The 16,576-nt window shown below is 35.8% G+C and overlaps 1 long non-coding RNA gene across 1 annotated transcript in view; it reads right to left on the reverse strand.

Annotated features, from left to right (window-relative positions):
• Positions 1 to 859: 859 nt before the first annotated feature.
• Positions 860 to 16,576, reverse strand: part of LOC128778281 (uncharacterized) — a 151,264-nt gene continuing 135,547 nt past the window's right edge. The window contains exon 4 of the long non-coding RNA XR_008423791.1: positions 860 to 1,011. This is a non-coding gene — a long non-coding RNA (uncharacterized LOC128778281). The remainder of the gene's footprint in view (positions 1,012 to 16,576) is intronic.

Below are 16,576 nucleotides of genomic sequence, written 5' to 3' on the forward strand. Positions count from 1 at the left end.
GAGGCAGAAAGACACTGGGTGCATGGATCAGCCCCTTCACTTTTACCAAGACTCTGCAATTCTACCAGCAGAGCTAAGGAGAATGGGAAAAGCCAGGAAAAAATGGCCAGGCCTAACAGTGCATAAAACGGCCCCAGTCCTGTTGCAGAAGAAGCAAATATCGTGTCAACATTTTAGCAGTCTTTCCTTACTTAAACAAAACCAGGACCCAAAAGTACTCTGAGGCTCAACCTACCTCTGCGCTGGGGACAGGACAGTGCTTCTGAGGGAATAATGGCACACCATAAAGGATTTTTGAAAATTCTGGGTATGTAGACAAAAATGCCAAAATGATAAGTATTTACTTTCTCATATCTTTGAAAAATAAGTGCTTAATATCTGAGTTCATCTGACTTAACAACATAAATATAATTCTTAAGTGTGAGTAAAATTTATATTCCCCATTTCAAAGATAATCATTAGTACTCAAGTTGTTAAATGCTTCCTGGTGTCATAAGAATTATGTACTCTGTGATCTGTTCTGAGATTTAACTGAAAACTATTAAAAAGTCTCCTATGGTTTCTAATCATGAATTTATCAGTCATACCAAAGGATAAATAAAAACAATAGCCTACACAATGCCTATAGCAGCATTCCATGGCATACAAGTGTTGACAGGCAAGTTGAACAATCTTAATTCAGTGAAATCCAACTATGGAATGGTTTTATTGTCTTAAATAACCACCCTTTTGAATCTCCCTTTCCCACCCCTTAAAATAACCTGAGCCGGTATCTGTAAGGTTCTGATTCTACTCAAATTTAAGACTTCAGTTTCACTGAATACACTCCCCTGTCCTAACTCAGACTCCTTGTACCTCTCCTTCCTGCCTCCCTTTTCCAGTTCTAGCTTTTTTTCTTTGTTGAAGCAGTATGTAGAGCTGAGAAAAACGCCAAAAACATCGTTACCTACCTTGTGCAGTTATACTCCTCTCTCAGCCAGAACATTCTCTCTACGGTGGATGTTGAAACTCCTGTTTTAGTAAGGAGAGCACAGGTGAATTCTATTGTGTATCTCTTTGATGATACCTCCCCACTGCACAGCCTTCTGAAGTGGAGCATCTACTCTGTTCAGGGCTTCCAATCCTGCCTCAAATGTCATCACTATTGATGAAGCACATGTGCTTCCTTTGCATCAGTAGGTTTATGTGAAACCCCACCTCCTCGTGCCCTAAACAGTGCAAACATGAGCTCCTCACCAGCTGCTCCCTATCTCCTTGTAGCTGTCCTCAGCTTGCCCACCACTGCTTACATAATTGTAAGAGTAGATCTGCAAATCTGCCATAGGAACAGACATCTAGTTTAAGATTGAGATACCAATGTTATCCTCTTCCAGGCACCTGTGAAGTATTCTCTTTGACCCCATATTTCTTAGTTTGTGAGGAGGTTTCTTAGTTTCTTGGCTATGAGGAGAGAAGAGCCACAGCACTCCTTGCTAGGTCAAGAACTCAAAACCATATGAATATCCTTAAAGCCCTTAACTTTTGCTGATATCTCCTGGGGGTGATGACTGGAGTAGCAGAGCCAATTCAGCTGTCTCCTTTCACAGGATTTTTTGAATTGAGATATAATTGGCACTAACAATTAGTTTCAGGTGTACTACATAATGATTCAATACTCGTAAATATTGTGAAATGATCACCACAATAAGTCTAGTTAATATTTACCATTGCAGTTTAAAAGTATTTTTTCCTTATAATGAGAACTTTTAAGATCAATTCTGTTAGCAATTTTCAAATATGCATTAACTGTAGTTGCCATGTTGTACATTATATCTCCATAACATTTATTTTAAAACTGGAAATTTGTATCTTTTGAAGGCCTTCATCCATTTAACTTTTGAACAATGAGGGGGTTGGGCGCACTGACCTCTGCACAGTCAAAAACCAAATACAGCTTCTGATTCCCCCAAAACTTAACTACTAATAGCCTACCATTAATCAGAAGACTTACCGATAAAATACACAGTTGATTAAAACATATTTTGTAAGTTATGTTTATTACATGCTGTATTCTTGCAAAAAAGTGAGATAGAGAAAAGAAAATAAGAAAATCATAAGGAAGAGAAAATACATTTATGGTGCTATATACAGTATAGAATATTTATTGAAAAAAGTCTATTGATAAGTTGGGCTGCATATTTCAAATCCATGCTGTTCAAGTGTCAACTGTGTATATTTGCAACCTGTGTTTTGTCACTTGGTATTGGATGATAACTTTTCATGTTTTTAGTGATTCTTTTTTTTTTAATGTTTATTTTTGAGAGACAGAGAGAGAAAGAGAAAGCATGAGTGGGGAAGGGGCAGAGAGAGGGAGACAGAGGATCTGAACTGGGCTCCTCACTGACAGCAGTGAAGCCAGTGTGGGGCTCGAAGTCACAAACCACAAGACCATGACCTGAACTAAGGTTTGATGCTTAACCAACTAAGCCACCTAGGCACCCCTGTGTTTAGTGATTCTTACTCAACATTGTTTGACAAGGCTGCATAGTACTATGATTAATAAGATAATTTATTTTACTGTAATACAACTTAAGTATGTGTAATATAATTTTCCCCACTTTTTACTATTATGAATACATAGTAGTAAATATCCTCCTAATAACTATTTGGACACATCTCTGGTCATTTTATGTTACCAAATAATTTTTGCTACCTTGATTCTACCAAAAAGGTATGAATTTGGGGGGCTTTTAAGTATATTATGGCAAACTACGTTAGAGGGTTGCATACTCAAAAATACTGGGAATTGTCACTTTTTAAAAATATCTTGAGGTGACTGGGTGGCTCAGTGGGTTAAGCATCTGACTCTTGATTTCTGCCGAGGACACGATCTCATGGTTTGTGAGAGTGAGCCCTGCATCAGGCTCTGCACTGAAAACACGGAGCCTACTTTGAATTATCTCTCTCCTCCCTCTGTCTCTCTCTCTCTTCCCGCAAAAAAATAAAAAAATAAAACATAAATAAATAAATAAATAAACAAACAAACAAACCTTGGGCAACTCATAATTCTATCAAATTATTCTCATAGGTAAAAATACTTTTATTAAGAAGTAACATGTGTTATATACTACTCATATAAGATCACCTTTAGCTATCTTTTCAGTATTTGTATAGAAAGATATCTGAATAAAAAAAGAAAGAAAGATATCTGAATAGTGTTTATCACATTTTGATGATGATTGTGTCTAGGTAGACATTCAAGTGATTTTTTGCTCTCCTATTTATCTTGTTCTTATTTCCCTTCTAAATTATCTATTAATAACATGTCTCAGATATTTATTGACAACAACCACTAGTATTTTATGCACTTTTGTTTGCAAAGATTATTACCTGTTTTTAAAATATTTCATTGAAAATATCCCCACCATATGAAATCAGAGGTTAAAATATATTGGCAATAATTACAGCAATCATAGTAGTAATAGGAGTACAACCCTGGGATTATTAAATAGCATTCACCTAAAAGCATCAATTCATTTTAATGTTTGTTATGATCAAATTGTCAGCTTCTGAGTACAGATTTCCCATAAGTACAAAATTTATCCACATATAAAAAGCTGGTCCAACTCCCCTCAACAAGACAAAATAAAAACAGCTGAATTAATTGAAACAATGATTTAATAAGGAAAGGAGTGTTTATATAAGTGAAACAAATATCTCTTGGCCCTTTATCCTTTGAATAACTGAGCCAATTTCAACTGGCTTCCTCACCATTTGGCATTTAGATTTAGATTACTGTCAAAACATGGTGCATTCTGAAGCAGTGCTATATATCGGTGCCATCTGTCAAGCAGCACAGTCATATCAAATGTTTGGTTTCCAAATTCTTCTTGAACACCCTTATTTCTCCATAACATATGCATCAAAAAGACAGTCTAGTGGTTGGAGATACCAAGATAATTAATAGCTCTTCTTTTTAATTAATGAATCAATTAAAGTTCCTGTTTACCAGCAACAGAACTTAATTCTAGCTAAATTAAGCAAAATATATGTTATTACACTGAAACAAAAACTATGTTACTACAAGCATTTCATGGATAGGGTCACTTCATTGATCAATAGGATACTCACTGGGGGCTAAGTCTTGAAGACCAGATATGACTGGTCAGAACCCAGGGAGCCACAAGAAACAGGAAAACAGAGGATACTAAAACACCCTGGTCCAGGATGATGCAGACATTGCTGTTGAGATCAGTCATTTCTGACCATTTCCTTAAACACTCTCTCAAGACTTAAAGAGCCTAGAGAGACAGAGTCCTATGGGCCAACCTTAGGTCATCTGTTTGCTCTTTGGCTACCAGGATGAGAGTCTGGCACCTAGAAGTAACTGCCCACCATGAACAGCCACATTAGAAGAGGGGTAATCACCAAAAGAAAATAAGGACACAATTAAAAATACAAATAGCTGTTGGGCAACTACAAACAGCAAATGTTCACTGCACTTGACTGAATTTAGTGCTTATCATGCCTTCTTCCCTTGCCTCATACCGAAACTCCAAGACTAGCTTTTCTCAAACTGAAGACTGCAACACATTAATAAGTCATGAAGTCAGTTTAGTGGATCTTATCCATCTATTTAAAAGCAAAATTGAATGGAGCAGGAATATCAGAGCATATTGCAAATAGGAAGCTTGTGAAACTTCTGTTTCTTTTATATATGTGGGGTCTATGTTTGTTTTTGTGCATGTTTGTGAAAGTAAGTCATGACCATAAACATTTGAGAAAACTGTGTCCTAGTCCTTACCAGCACTCTGCAGAGCCACCAGTTAGTTATATGCATTCCCTAACCTAGACTATTGCAGTTGAGAAGGGCAAAATCCAATCATATGTAACTGGTACAATAAGGCTTCCATGATGAATCACTGCACAGTAAACAGCTTAATGTTATAAAGTGAAATCATTTATACCATCACATGTGGTTGTTACATTTTAATTATGACACACAATCTGTACAACCATTTATTTAATCACAAGTATTTACCATCTTGTCTGGAATTTTACTGGTGCCACAAATAAAAAAAATTTGCAATATGGTAAGTTTTCATCATGAATATTTCTGTATCATTGTAATTTTATTAGCTCCTGTTGAGTCAGTCAACTCTCGCTTCTTCCATGAGATTTTCTCCAATTACTATAATCCACCCTAATTGATCTCCTTTTACTGAACTCCTTTGTCACTTAACTCCTAATAGTTCATCACATAACTGTAATACCTCACCCAAATGAAACATACCTCAAAACTAGGTACGGATAAAAGATATATGAGTAAACTAAAGAGAAATCACAAATCCCATATATTCATAGGAAAATTCTCTAGAATCTTGTCTGAAACTCATTTTTTCTGCTTTATAGATAATCCTAATAAGTATACTACCTTGCTCACGGGAGACAAACAATAAATAATTGTCAAGTAAGTGAATGGATGAAAGAAATAAAGGGAGCAGGGGAGATAGGAGAAAGAGAAAAAAAGAAAGAAAGAGAGAGAGGAAAGAAAAATTCCCAAGTCCAGACAAATTAGAAGAAGCAAAATGCAAGAGAGGGAAATAGGAGGGAGGCAAGTAGGAAGATACGGCATCATTACAAAGTGGATATCAATGACAAGTTTGCACACACACACATGAATTTAAGAACACAAAATTATAATAGTTTGGGGTAATTTAGATATAATCAAACAGAAAAAAATATTTCAGTAGAATCTGAGTGTATTATCCAAAGAGCAAATTCTCATAATGAGGACTTTTAATCTTCAAAGAGATCGCTTCAAAGAGATTAAAATGTGTGCAGGCAGATTTGAATACCAGGCTAAGTAAGAACGTCCTCCTGTAGGAGCAAAGTGCAGAAACTTCCAAGATAATTTTGGAAGATGATATTAGGAATGTGGTTCAGTCTAAATTTGTTTTTCTTTGCATGGGGGAAGCAGTGAGTTTACCTAAACAGTTTATTGAGGGAGCCCCATGATTGTTCACTAAAGGGTAAAAGAAAGAACAGAAAATCAATTAATTGTGGTGCTTGGAGGAGTTTAATTAGGCAACAAAATATCCAGAGGTTTGGAAAGGAGAGAAAGTGAAGCCATGGGAACCAGGCTGTGGTAGGTGTAGGTAGTAAGAGCTTCGAAGACAGTAATGAAAAAGAAAGGAAGATGCAAAATATATAACAGAATAGAAGAGAATAATAAATAATAGAATAATAATAAATAATAGAAAGAATAATATCCTATTAACAGCAAGAAGTGGTGATATTTTAGAATATTTAATATCCAAGAGTCTAAAAGTGAAATATTTTGTTAATTTTTGTCTACCTGGAAAACAGTGTTCCAAAACACTCTTTCTCTAAACATTCTTTGTAGCTGAATTTTACCACTAACATTCCATCAAATTCAACTTCATCTCAATGTCTTTATTATAAGCAGTTTGAGGGCAATGAACAAACACCTTATACTTGATACCTGAGATGTTTCAGAAATTATCTAAAACAATTTCATAAGAGTATGAACTTCATGCATTAGAAATGTACAAATGGATAAATGTTTCATATGATGATTGGATATATTTTAAATATTATCCTTCATTTGATAAACTAATATAAATTAAAATATCAAAAGCAAGGACAATTCTGTAAATAACATAGAGATTTTATGACACTAAGCATTTTACAGAAAAGAACAAGTCTTGTTACTGAACCAAGGTCTCTGCTGTAAATATGTACCCATATAAAATGTGGACTCACTTAGAAATAAATCCTGGAAGTTTGAGAGATTCAGATGCAAATGTTCATCCTGCCTATCAAGGAGCCATCTGACTTATTAACCATATTTTAACAGAGAACAATGGTTTACACGACACCTACAGCTCATTTTCATGAAAAATGTGTGCAAAGTGTTTCATTCATATGACTAATATATGCATCCATCTGGGCCAAGATCCTTACAAAGACCACTCAATATAAGTTTAAAATTGACAAAGAATAAAGAATATATATATGAACATAAGAGGAGGAAAAAAACTTTTCCTTTGGATTCATTTATGTATATATATATATATATATCTCACACAACTTTGTCCTTTAAAAAATATAGTTTTATTAAACTCTGTTTCATCTTAAAGTGACTATTTCATTTTATACTAAGGTTTATTTAGCTAAAATTTAAAACATTATATTAAGAAATATTTGTAGACTCTGAGTTCCTCAAATAGTGAAGATTTTAAATCTTCTTCAAATCGTATGGAAACTATATTCTAGCCTAAAACATATCAAGTTATATATACCTAAGAACAGGATTAAAATACCTGGTGTTTGTTTTTTTTGTAACAAATTGTACATGGATTTCTAAAATGAATACATTTCAATACATGCTTTCGAAAACTGTAGCAATCAGGTCAAGGAAAACTGAGCCTGTAAAAATCAATGAAACTTTTCCCTCATATCACAGTCTCTTTTATCAACCAATAATAGTTTCTAGGGCTTCACTGGAAGAATGAATTCTGACAGCTCTTTTTGTATGCTGTCAGTGTCTCTTAGAAATAATAATTTGTAGACAAATGGATTTAAACCAACAAAATATTGAAAACATGATACTGTATAAACAGATCAACATATTCTTTCAATACTCAAGAAGTACACTTTCTTCTTAGATGCCCTCAAAAGAAAAAAGTCTCAGATGTATGAGCACATGGAACTACTAAAATTCACAAAAATATAAAATATATTTTTTTGAAAATATATAAAATTGTTTCTGATATTATTTCATTTATAAAATCCATGAGTACGTTTTCCACAAGATCCTCTCACTAAGCATGAAATCATGCAAAATATTTTGTCAGAAAAGTGAGAAAATGCTAATCTAGTGGCAGCAACAATCACCAAGGGGACAAGTAGCCAAAATTATGCCTCCAGGGGTCAGTGCAAAAGAATCAAAATTGGCACATTTCACAGCAAGAAGACAACCTTTATTAAACCAATTCTATTCTGCTTTACCTCAATAATAAAATCAGAAGACAATATTAATTAACAGTTGAATTATTATAAACTGAATACATCAGAACATTGCTACCCAGTGCTGCTCAATTTTTGTCACATCATGGCACACAGAGAAAATGATGCTATTTATACAGCAGAGGGAGGTAACCCAATGAGATAATTGACTCCACAATTGCAATCACTGTAGGCTGCCCCAGGGCTGAGGAAAGAAGTACATTGGTCTATCCATAATAAATCCTCAAACACAGAGATTTGAAATTTCTGTGTCAACCTAATAAAAATGGAATCCCAAATTGACACATATTAACTTCCACATGCCAAACAGAATTAATAAATATTCATTGAATGTCTTCTATGTGCAAGTCTCTATGTTTAATGATGAAACCAAATTATATCTTAGTAAAGCTAGAAAAAAAATGAAACAGCAGGCAGATTTGAATACCAGGCTAAGTACGAACATCCTCTTGTAGGAATGAAATGCAGAAACTCCTGAGATAATTTTGGAAGATGATATTAGGAATGTGGTTCAGTCTAAATTTATTTTTCTTTGCATGGGGGAAGCAGTGAGTTTACCTAAACAGTTTATTGAGGGAGCCCCATGATTGTTCACTAAAGGGTAAAAGAAAGAACAGAAAATCAATTAATTGTGGTGCTTGGAGGAGTTTAATTAGGCAACAAAATATCCAGAGGTTTGGAAAGGAGAGAAAGTGAAGCCATGGGAACCAGGCTGTGGTAGGTGTAGGTAGTAAGAGCTTCGAAGACAGTAATGAAAAAGAAAGGAAGATGCAAAATACATAACAAGGGACAGAATAATACAGCTTTATTGCTAATTAAGTATAGTTATGGTCATACATAGGAAGTACAAAGAAAAATTTAAGATGTGTATAGGTTTCTGATCAAGGGCTTAAAAATTTGTGACAAAATTATTAAAGTGAATTTGAAAAATAAATGACAAATTAGATTTTAGACATTTTAGTTTAGGTGACAGGATATTTGAGAGTTAGCCAAATATACTGTTCTAAAAGTTGAGACAGAGATCCTATTTGCCATCATAAATATGAATGAGAGCTCCAAGAGAAACAATGTTTAAAGAGTCAAATTATACAAAGCTCTAATAACCGTATTATTAAAATGGAAAAGTATATATTTAATAAATTCGGTTTAGTAGAACCAAATTTCCAAACTCATTAAATATTTAATATAACAATCTAGGAAGTCATATAACCTAAACAGATTTCTTTCAACGTTTATTTTGAGAGAGAGAGCACGTGCACAGGCACGCACACAAAGAGACGAGGGGCAGAGACACAGGAAGAGAGCATCCCAAGTAGGCTCCTTGCTGTTAGCACAGAGTCTGACAGAGGGTTCAATCTCACAAACATTGAAATCATAACCTGAGCTGAAATCAAGAGTTGGACAGTTGACCAACTGAGCCACCAGGTGACCCTAAAACAGATTTTTTAAAATAAATAGAGGCATCCCTCATCAATATTAGCCTCAATTAAAAATGGGTACAAGATGAGGGGTGTCTGGGTGGCTCAGTAAGTTAAGTGTTCAACTTTGGCTCAGGTCATGATCTCACAGTTCGTGAGTTCAATCAAGCCCCACATTGGGCTTTGTACTGACAGCTCGGAACCTGGAGCCTGCTTTAGATTCTGTGTCTCCCTCTCTCTCTAAACCTTCCCTGCTAACGTTCTCTCTCTCTCTCTCTCTCGCTCGCTCGCTCTCTCGCTCACGCTCTCGCGCTCTCTCGCACACGCGCGCTCTCTCTCTCTGTGTCTCTCAAATATAAATAATAAACATTAGAAAAAAGTTTTGAAAATCAGTACATGATGCAATAGTGCCATGTTTGACTTTTATATTAGGTTACAAGTTCCATAACAAGCTAATTAAATGGTGTCATAATGCAACCATTGTTGCTGAACCCAGTTCATTCTAGATACAGAAAGGATAATTCTATCTTCTCAAGTTGCTTTTCTGAAGCCTTAGATATACCACTTTTGACAGAGGCTATATGTGTTAAAGAGTCATAAGGGAAGGTGACACAGAAGTGGAAACTATTGGAGGGTAGGCAAATTTATTAAAATCATTCATTTCTGACTGTTCAGAGTAAGGTAGCCACACATTTTATTTAATTTCGTGGCCTGTCAACTTTCTATTTCAGAGTGAAAATAAATGTTATTCTACTTCCTGAGTAATACAGAGACCTTTGTATTATTCAGAAGTTTTTATTTTTTCTTTGATTTTAAGTATTATGTTTGTTTTTAAATTTTTTTAATGTGTTTTTTTATAGTGTGGTCAAGCGTTCAGGGTTCAGTATTTGAGGAATGACATTCTTTCTTTATAGATTTTGTTTGCTTGTTTAGCTCACATCATGTGTGTCTAGGAAGTCTTTGTAAAACTACACTGACACCATCATTGCTTGTTTATTTCTGACTCACATCTCTTTCTGAAAATTACCCATTGGAGACATAAGCCAAAAAGGTTATAATATCTGAGCAATTTCAATGCTTAAATTAGAAAATTTAAAAAAAAAATCAGATAACAACATGAACATGCTGGATAACTAACGTATTAGGGTTGAAGTGGTGGAAATTTTAAATCTCCTTGTAAATCACTTTTCCAAAAAATGTAATAATAACCATATAAAGAATTTAGTGCAATATATTTGAATTTCTATTATCTTAAGATAAAAGGGTGAGGGGAAAATTTTATTTGTTGAACAAAAATGATAAAAATGTTTCAATATCTGACTTCTCACAAGAATAATGCACAAATGAATGAAAAAAATTTCTCCTGAAACATACCTTCCTTAACACTGAATTATATTCAAGGCACCCTCTTGTTATCCCGTAGCTAACCAGTTTGCATGAAAATGATGCACAAATAAAAGATCTATAATTACTATGATAATTTATAATCTCGAGTATTAGGCTCATTATGAAAATTAAAGCTATTTTAAATAAAATCATTTTATAGCTCATCTTTTTAATCATCAAAGGAACATTCTGATAAATAGAACAGTATAAAAATTCCAATTTATCATCTTACTCCAAACACAAAGTGTTTTTCTTTATGTCTGAAAATAAAGTCAATTTGCATTCACATCTCATAAATCATTTTCACACAATATATATCATCATTTATTCATCTTTAGTACAAACAACAGTTAAAATACTAGCTGAGGAAACTAACCATTTTCTGAAAAAAAAAAAAGTCCAAATTCAGTCTATGGTAGAATTTATATTAATCTTTAATCAGAACTTAGCCTTTTTGGCACCTTGCAATTTGAATTTAAGAAGTTAAGGTAAAAAATATCCAACACTGACTTCAAAAACACACACCATTGCAATCACTCATCTTTATCCTCTTGAGCAAGTGCACCATTCCAGATCTAATTCTCTGGAAACCTGTGAGAAGCAACTAAATATGTTATTATCTGTCCTGGGACTATTTATCTATCTATCAGGCTTTTTTCATTAGAGGTAAGGCTATGGTAGCATTTTGCCAATGCAATGGTAATTGTATTTATGAGGAATGCCCTGTCTGCTCTGTCAGGGAAAAAAATAATATGGGAGACTTGAAAATTTAAACAAGTAACTCCTTATTTTCTCCTCCCAGTTGATCATCTCAGACAGCAACGTGTCTACAGTAACATGGAGGTGAAGATCATTCATTCTCTTTCTTCTTTACCCTCAAATTCTTTGAAGTGAAGTTTCTCCGTTTTTCTCAATAAATCTGTACCTTTTCATGGCAGCCAGACTCTTCTCTATGGGCCAAAAGGAAGCTTTATTTGACACAAAGGAAAGTACTTGTGGCTTCCCCTTCCCTCTGTCCCTAGCTGTACTCTGTAGACACACAGGTGCCAACATGTTCAAACATCAAGGATTCAAAGTTACTATGAACAGGAAATGAGAAAAATCTGATCTCCCGTCCAGCCCACACCCTTCTCAGAAATCCTAAGTTTACTCTACCTACCAAAACAAAGAGGAATCAGATACCAAAGGGCCTTACTGTTAGACATAAAGACTAACTGTTTCATAGTAGGGAAGAATATTTAAGCTAAAAAGTGAAAAGCAATGTGTCTGAGGTCACCAAAGTTCCTGTCCAGTGTTATCTTGACTCACTGTCACTATGCTGGAATCCTTAACCAAGTAAATTCTTTCTGGGGCAGTGTTCTGCCCACACCCAGCTGGAAGATGCAACCTGCCACATTCTTTTTCAGTTTGGACCTTAGCTCCCCCATTCTTGTTCCTGCTCTGGGCTCTTTCTAAGGCTCCTTCTCAGTTTAGTTATTTCTCCTCAGAGACACCTTGCCAGACCAGCCTAATTAAAAGTGCCCCCCTCTCTCCCTCCTAGCATACAGTTATCACAATAGAAAGTTATCTTATTTACTTATTTGTTTACTCAGTTATTGTCTCTTTTCTCCACTAGAATATAAGTTCTATGAGGCAAAGACCATAATTGTTCTCTTTACCACGCTATGTGGAATAGAATCAGGAATGGCAAAAACAAAGAAAAATGAGCCACAAAAACGAATTTCTACCCATCATGAACCCAATTTGTAATGGGAGAAAAAACTACGTGAGTAAATAAGCCTTTAAGATGACGGAATTGGATAAAAATGAGTAAAAAATGCACACATCATGTGAAGGAAGGGAAAAAGTAAATAATGACAAAGCCAAAGGTTTATTTGAGTAGGTGGAATTTTTTTCAGCTGGGATAGGGCTTGACTTTTAACAAAGTTTCCAAAGGAGAACATTTTCCAGGAAAGGGAACATCTCGACCAAAACTTCAGAAAAGTCAGGTGTTACATTTGGGAAATAGATGGCTGGAGCATGGGACATGGAGAGAATCGAGGTTATACACAGAAAAGGGTAAGGACATTTCCAACCTCTTGACCATGTTCTTCATTCCAGTTCACTGAGCCATTCCCTTCAGTTTCACTTCCTCACTGGCACAAACATCAAGGCATCACTTCAGGCCCTCTCTCTCAAAGAATCTCACACTAAGTTTTCTATTTTGCCTGCACTTTGAAATCAAAATTTTAATCCAACCATATGTCTACTCTTTTCCGAACGTGAGATGGCAAGAATCAGTACCCAAGCAGATCTGTGCCCCTAAGTATTCCATGCTTCTTGGTATGCTTTTTCATACCCTTTAAGTTATTTACCTAGAACATGCCTACATTCAAGTTAACCACTGCTTGTGCAATCCAGACATCCTTCGGCTTATGTCTGATTCTCTGTGTCCCTGCAGATGCCTCTGATGCACTCTTAGCTCACTCTTGCACAGGGCTCATCACAGTACTGTACTCAGGGGATTACTGGGGTCCTTCACTGGATTGTGTGCTCTTTAAAGAATAGAACCGTGTCTTCCTTTCATTCATTATTTTTTTAATGTTTATTTATTTATTTTGAGAAAGAGATAGAGTGCAAGCAGAGAAGGGGCAGAGGGAGAGGGAGAGAGAGAATCCCAAGCAGGCTCAGTGCTGTTAGCACAGAGCCTGGTGCAGGGCTTGATCTCACATATGTGAGACCATGACCTGAGCCAAAGTCAAGAGTTCAACGCTTAACCGACTGAGCCATCCAGACACCCCATCCCATTCACTTATTTTTTATCCTTAGTGCAATTTATGATATATTCTAGATATTAATATACATTTTCTGATTAAATGAGTAAATAAATGGTATATAGTACAATATATAAGGAAAGAATAGGATTGAAAGTTTATACTTTTGAGCATTGGGAACTGATTAAAATTTTGACATGATCATTTCTGTTTCGAGAGTAATTCTGGCAGTGAACATCTGACAATGCCTGCTGTGGAAGACAAAGACCTAGGGAAAGAAATGTGGCAGGTAAATCAGTTAGGAGGCCATTACAAGTGTCCACATGAGGATAATATGGGCTGAAGTAAAGCAATAATAGAAGGAAAGAGGAAACAGCAAAGACGTTCATCTGAGTGGTGAAACGATGGATTCCATTTAGATATGGTATATAAAATTCTCAATAGGCTGTAGAGAATATGGGTCTGCATATCAGAAGATCTAAAAATTCAAAGAAGTTTTACAATTAGAAATTAGCTAGTACCTTTCATCACCTCTATTTTAGCTTTTGAAACTGATATGAAAGCAAATATTTCAGCCCAAAACAATTGGTTCCAATTTCAGTATCATCTGCTTCAGGGAATGTCATGGGAAGGATAACATTTCCAGGGAAGACGTTATACAATGAAATTTTGTGAGGCGCCAAGGCCTGGCTTTGAAAAGTGACTATAAGACAAAAACAAGACTGAGGAGCTGTTACAGAAACTGGCCTGGATCACCCGGCAGAAGAACCAAATGGCACTCAGAGATTTCGGAAGGCAGGAGGTTTATTTTACACCAGTGGGCTCAGAGGAGATCATTCTCCAGAGGTCTGAGCCCAGAGCATCACCAGTAGGGACCATTTATAATCTGAGTGCAGCAAGCGGGATAGGAAGGAAAACCTGGAAGGGGAGTATTGGGGAAGGGACTGAAATTCCCTTATCAGTCCTGTCAGCCATTTTATAACAGATTTTTCCCTATCAGAGCCAGAAATGGAAACAAGAGAAATGGAAGGCTCTCACTTTTGTAGTCTCTTGACTTGGTGGTACAATTCTTGCTTCTCACACAGGAGATCTGGGTTCAATTCTTCCATTTATTTCAATAATCTTTTTATAGCACCTACTCAATGCTAGGGACCATGCTGGACTCAGAGGTGACAAAGACTAATGATACTATTGTAAATATTCACACATTTACTATTAGCTAGGAACTCCTATAAGAATCCTACACATACTAATTCATATAGTTTTCACAACCACACTTTGAGATTGAGAGACAGAGTGATTAAGTAATTTGTCTAATGTCACCAAGTGAGGTAGTGTAGACTAGGATACAAACCCAAGCAGTCTGTCTCTGGACAGGCTCTTGACTACTATACTATGTTGCCTATTCAAACATGGTTCCTGTTCTAAGAAAGCTTAGAGTCCATAATATGTGATGAGGGAACATAAGGCGAGCTGACAGGCCACAAACAACCCCCCTCCACCCCCAGATGGGATATGTACGATATTCCTCAGGCACTCCTGGCTGCCCAAGAACAAAGGAAAGGGGGAAAATAAATGGTTAACTGATAGAGATCATAGTTCTGCAGGACATAAGTCTCCATCTTCCCTCCATAGTGATATGGGAAACAAAGGCAGAAGGAAATGGCAGATAGAACTAAATTTCCTTATAACCTACAGCCCACTGACAAATACTTGAGGCTGGCAGAGTAAAATGTTTCTCCAGGAACTCCTTACTGTCTTAATGTTAATGCTTTGCTAGAGGGAAAAACAACCTTAGCTTGACAATAGCTAGGCCTCCAATATCCTGTAAGTCTTCAGCATATAAAAAGCTCACTGGAAACTTTCCCTGGACTTTACCTCCCCCAACTCTATAATATAAAACCAGTCTCTCCACAGGGTCCCATGGCAGCTCTTCCAGCCCACAGGTCGTGTCCTAGTGCTTCAATAAAATCACCTTTTTCACCAAAGACATCTTCAAGAACTCTTTCTTGGCCATCGGCCCCCACAAACCCCACTGTCACTCCCAAAAACCTCCTCAATATAGAAGCACATAATTTAATTTAAATAAAATTAATTCAGTGAGAAATAAAAGCTTTGGAGTACAAATGAGGGATGAAAGGGAGTGGGGATAGACCAAATCCTTTGAAATTCTCTAGTCTTTGTATTAGGTTATCATAATTTTCCTTACAACACTGACACTCTGGTTCTGTGTAAGTAATCACCGAATTCAGGGAGTTTTCTGAATCTACACCTCCCAGTGACTTTCTATAGCAGTTAATCATAGTGCTGACTTTATCTTATAGTCAGTAAGTAGTCAATGCAGAGCCTAGCTCCAGAACCTAAAATGTTTACACATAAAAGCAAGGAGAAAAATTTCCAAGAACAGAAAATGGATCTGGAATAAAGAAAGAGATAAGGAAGAAGAGAATGCCAAAGACAAAAATTAAATTTCTCTCATTTTTCGTGAGGCAACATCCAGTTACTCTGCAGTCTCTTCCAAAGGTTATTAGGTATTGAGTATTCTAATATATATACAGTGGCTGAAATTCACTATAACATTACTAAATAAATTTAGTTGTTTTCAGCCTTTACGCTAAAAAGTTAGGGGTAAGAGATGAGGTGAGAGTTTACTATAAAAGAAGATATGACCAAACAACAGGCTATTCAGTGGAATTTTCTCCTTTGGACTGCAGGGCACAGCTCTGTCTCCTCTTCACTCACTCTATCTAAAGGAAACATCCTCACATTATACTCTGAGAGAAAGAAACCAAACATGATTTAATGCTTTCTGTCTGACACTATTCAATGAATCAATTTGTATGATTTAGAGAGATTTGATTTCCGCTCCCAGAAAATGCATATGCTTAAAAATAATTTTATGATATAGTGTACTTGTTTAAAAACTGGCATAGATATCATGCTTAAACAAATCATCACTGCTTCCAGAAAGGAAAGGAGTAGTTTAAG

Source organism: Panthera pardus, unplaced genomic scaffold, assembly GCF_024362965.1.
Source record: "Panthera pardus isolate Hobbes unplaced genomic scaffold, ASM2436296v1 HiC_scaffold_2, whole genome shotgun sequence".
Taxonomy (NCBI): Eukaryota; Metazoa; Chordata; class Mammalia; order Carnivora; family Felidae; genus Panthera; species Panthera pardus.